Here is a 5350-nt window from a genome sequence, read left to right on the forward strand (position 1 = left end):
AGTACTTATTCTATCGGTCACTTTTACCGAACCGCTAAGTTACGGGGACGTAAACACACCAGCATCGGTTTCAAGCGATGTTGGGGGGGGGGGGAACACAGACACAAAAACATATACACACACATATATATACATATATACGACGGGCTTCTTTCAGTTTCCGTCTACCAAATCCACTCACAAGGCTTTGGTCAGCCTGAAGCTATAGTAGAAGACACTTGCCCAAGATGCCACGCAATGGGACTGAACCCGGAACCATGTGGTTGGTAAGCAAGCTACTTACCACACAGCCACTCCTACGCTAAACTTATATATTTCTTAACATTATTAATTATATTTTGGTCTTAGCCAAAACACCGAGAAGCTGCTTATTTACTAATAAATAAATTTGGCGTGTGGATGGAAGCAAAATATGTAATTTCTGATTTCTCGTTATTCCATACCCGTTTCAAACCATTACATTGCAAGTATTGCATCATCATTTTGTATTGTTGCATCATCTTTGGGAGTAAAATTTGGTCGGTCTAGCTGTTATTGTTGAAGTTGAGGGGGTTTCAAACATAGTCACCTGACAGTTACTTCTTTTTCAAGAGATTTTTCCTTAAACCTGATCCGATTGTAATTGACGTTGCTAATAAAATATCTGGATAATTTTTGGTGTTTAACAATCAATATTCTTTTCTTTGTTGGGTTCCAAGTCAATTTTTCCCCAATTTAAGTCTAATTTGATAATTTTCAATTTTCAGAAAATGATGTCTAAAGTGAGGCAAATAAATAATGACTAATTTCAATGATTTCTTCTAACAGCATGGTGCATAAATATATATACCACGTGAAGAAAGCCACTCAAGCAGCTCGTGAAGAAGTTAAGAGAATATTTTATGTTGAGTTTTTAGAACTAGCCGAGTTTCGTTAATTTCATATCATGTGCCATTTTTTTTTCTATGATCTTTCATTTGACCTAGATATTTTAAATCTTTGTTGAATTTCTGATCTTTATAATGTCTAAGGTGGAGGCGCAATGGCCCAGTGGTTAGGGCAGCGGACTCGCGGTCATAGGATCGCGGTTTCGATTCCCAGACTAGGCGTTGTGAGTGTTTATTGAGCGAAAGCCCCTAAAGCTCCACGAGTTACCGGCAAGGGATGGTGGCGAACCCTGCTGTACTCTTTCACCGCAACTTTCTCTTACTCTTTCTTCTTGTTTCTGTTGTGCTCTTAATTCAAAGGGTCAGCCTTGTCACGCTGAATATCTCCGAGAACTACGTTAAGGGTACACGTGTCTATGGAGTGCTCAGCCACTTGCACGTTAATTTCACGAGCAGGCTGTTCCATTGATTGAATCAACTGGAACCCTCGATGTCGTAAGCGACGGAGTGTTAACAACAATAATGTCTAAGAATGGATGTTGAATGTATATGAGTCTGTTTTCAAATGTAATTCTGGAGGATTGGGAGGCAGATTTGTCTTATCTTGGCTGACTCATTCTGTCGGAGCTAAGTGTCTTTTATATACTTAAAGAGAACGGAGATAATTTTCTGAAATAATGTTCTGAATATGTTGTTTTTAATGCATTTAGAAATCATTTATTTAGCTGATATAGTTTTTGTAAGGTAGTGAACATTTGTAAAATATACATTTTTTACAGAGTCAAAAATGCAGTAAATATTACTCATTGTGCCCCACCACTAGCTTTTAAATTGTTGAAATGTATCCGATTTTACGTGAGGATGAAATTTCAGACCGCATTCCGAAATTAGTGGTTATGCTTTATAATTCCCATAAGTGCGTAATCAAATAATCTGAGGCAACCGCAAGTGGGGATTCAATACATACATACATACATACATACATACATACATACATACATACATACATACATACTTACGTACGTATGTATTTCTCTCTATTATTAAAACACGTGTATGTAACATGTACTTTACCTACTTTATTTCCGCTATAAGTTTCTCATCGTTCTCTTCTTCTAATGAGTTATTCTTCGCATTCTTCAGTCATCTTTTCTTCTCTCCACTGGCGTCTTATTTGGCTATTGAAATCTCTCTCTTTCTCTCTCTTTCTCTCTCTTTCTCTCTCTTAAACATATATATTTTTCCTCCTTTATTGTAACATTTGCCTTTCATCCTTTCGGGGTCGATAAATTAAGTACCAGTTGCGTACTGGGGTCGATCTAATCTAGTGGCCCCCTCCCCCCAAATTTCGGGCCTTGTGCCTAGAGTAGAAGAGATTATTGGCATGTTTCCACGGCTAATGTTTCTTCCGTGTGTGTGTGTGTGTGTGTGTGTGTGTGTGTGTGTGTGTGTGTGTGTGTGTCTGTCTGTCTGTCTGTCTATGTATGTGTGTGTGCGCGCGCTCCGTCTAAATGCTCTCTGAAAGCAATACGAAAAGATATCACAGATTAAGGTATTAACACCGACCTAAACAGTAATTTGGCATAAAATATATATGGACGTAGTGATGGTTAAATTGTGTGAAAGAATTTCATTTCGTAACCACGTAGTTCTTTGTAGATTCAATCCTACTGCGCGATACCTTTTATAACGGCATAGATTTGACCAGTACCTTGTGAATGGTAGTCTGCAAGTAGAAACTGTACGGAAACCCGGTACAGTTACACAAATGGCATTCTTTTGATTTGTAATCAGAAAATGATATCAATTTGGCCAGGAATCACCGTAAACCTTCGAGGTTTGGACGTCATTAAATGAATCAATGAAATTATTTTATCGCATTCTCCTATCTGTTATACAATGCAAAAAAAAAAATGGCTGAACACATTAAAATAGTTGGAAGAAATTTTGACCATTGTTGAAATAGCAGGAAAAAATGTACTTCTGAAAGAGATATCTTCCACCTAATAACCTCAGATACTGGAACATTATTTTTGCTGTATCGCAATACCGAAATGTACTGTTGGTGTAATTTGCCCAAGATTTTCACAAATCATCGGGGAATTTCTTTTGGAAAGGTTTGGATATGGCCTATGAGCAGGAATTTTCAAAGCATGAGAAGAACAATAATAATGATAATAACTTTTAGCTGAATGTTTGGGGGTCTCATATTCCACAACCCCTCTTTGGAGGGTATCATACACTCCGTTCCTCGCCTATTTACAAGCATTTTCCTGCGGCAGAAATCACGAAAACAAAGCATTCATACAACGCTTAAGTAGCAGGAGACGTCACTCTACAAATGAAATATTTTTGCTTTGATATTTCACTAATAAATCATTGAGATATTCATTATTATGTCATATGAAATCATCTTTTATAAACAATCAGTCGGATTTTTCATTATAAATAATAATAAATAATTCAGATATTCGGACATTACCATTACATAAGTAAATCAGTTAACATTCAGACTTTCATTTGATTCATGTTTAATGACGGTTTAATGTACAAAAATTTACAGACATTGCCTGTGAAATTAGTTTCAATTTGTGATCACAAGAATGCTAGAACTGGCATTCCGTCGGTTACGACGACGAATCTTCCAGTTGATGCGATCAATGGAACAGATTTTTCGTGAAATTAACGTGCAAGTGGCTGAGCGCTCTATAAACACGGGTACTCTTGATGTAGTTCTCAAGGAGATTCGGCGAGACACAAAATGCGATGAGGCTGGCCCTTTGAATTATATAGGCTTCTCCAGAAAGGGAAAGCTAATTCGAAAGCTACAGATCCAATCCATCATTGGAACTGTAAAAATCTGTAAAACTTTCCAGAAGTTTATCATTTAAATATATATGAGCATGTCTAGATTTGTAACTTTATACATGAGAATACATACATAAAACATACAAATCTTCACATACATACATACATACATGCATGCTTACATACATACATACATACATACATACATACATACATACATACATACATACATACATACGTACGTACATACAAACATACATACATTTTCGGTGGTGCAAAATCACTCTTGTCACTGGAAATATTTAATGGCAATATATCTTCATGTGCATTTTGAATAAAATTAACATGTGTTTTTTTTTTGTGTTTTTTGGGGTTTTTTTTTACTGGTTTTGAATACGAATTCGGTTATCAGACGCTATGATTTTGTTTTTGTTAGTTCTTTATATGATTCTTCATAACGTGTCATAATCATTTTCAAATGACGTTGGAATTGCACAGCTGGTTCAACATTGTAAGAAAATGATTTCCAACTTTTTGGGCTATTTGAAAGTGGAGCCATTTCTTCATCATCACTACTATAAACTAACGTGGAATCATATACATTCTCTGAAATACTCTCTATAATTTGTTCTTCATTAGGAGCTTCGTCAATTGTTAATTCTGCAATATCTTCAATTGTTAATTCTTCAAAACCTTCTCTGCCAATCTGATGTAACAAAGTGATGATGTCAGAATGTAATTCGTTCCTAATTAGATACGAGATCTCCAGCATGCATTTTGGATGGATGGCTTTAATTTGGATAATGCCAGTGCAGCATATTTAACACAATTAATTATAGTAATTTTTTTCCATGCTTAAATGATTGAAAGTGTATGATTTGAATGTTGAAATTATACCCTGATCAAGCGGTTCAATCAGCGATGTTGTATTAGGTGGCAAGAATACGACTTTTACATTCGGGTGTTTCAAGTCTGGACGACCGGATGCATTGTCTATAAGTAAAAGGACTTTAAACTCAAGACCTTTATCTTCCATATATCTTCTTGCTTCAGGAACGAAGCTGTTGTTAAACCATTCAGTAAATATTTCTGCTGTCATTCATGATTTTTTATGGGCTCTCCAATGAACTGGTAAATTACTTAAGTCTACACCTTTCATTGCATGCGGACGAATTGATCGATTAATTGTTGGCACTCCGTCCCTTACGACGTCGAGGGTTCCAATTGATCCGATCAACGGAACAGCCTGCTCGTGAAATTAACGTGCAAGTGGCTGAGCACTCCACAGACACGTAGTTCTCGGGGATATTCAGCGTGACACAATGTGACAAGGCTGACCCTTTGAATTACTGGCACAACAGAAACAGGAAGAAAGAGTGAGAGAAAGTTGTGGCGGAAGAGTACAGCAGGGTTCGGCACCGTCCCCTGCCGGAGCCTCGCGGTGCTTTTAGGTGTTTTCGCTCAATAAACACTCACAACGCCCGGTCTGGGAATCGAAACTGCGATCCTATGACCGCGAGTCCGCTACCCTAACCACTGGGCCATTGCGCCTCCACGATCGATTAATTAATAACTGTTTTAACAAACACTCTCTTGAAGTGTTGCTACATAACAAGAAAGTTAAACGGTCTTTAGCTGCCTTAAAACCACTGACCCTTTTCTCTGTTTGGGATTTT

Source organism: Octopus bimaculoides, chromosome 4, assembly GCF_001194135.2.
Source record: "Octopus bimaculoides isolate UCB-OBI-ISO-001 chromosome 4, ASM119413v2, whole genome shotgun sequence".
Classification (NCBI taxonomy): domain Eukaryota; kingdom Metazoa; phylum Mollusca; class Cephalopoda; order Octopoda; family Octopodidae; genus Octopus; species Octopus bimaculoides.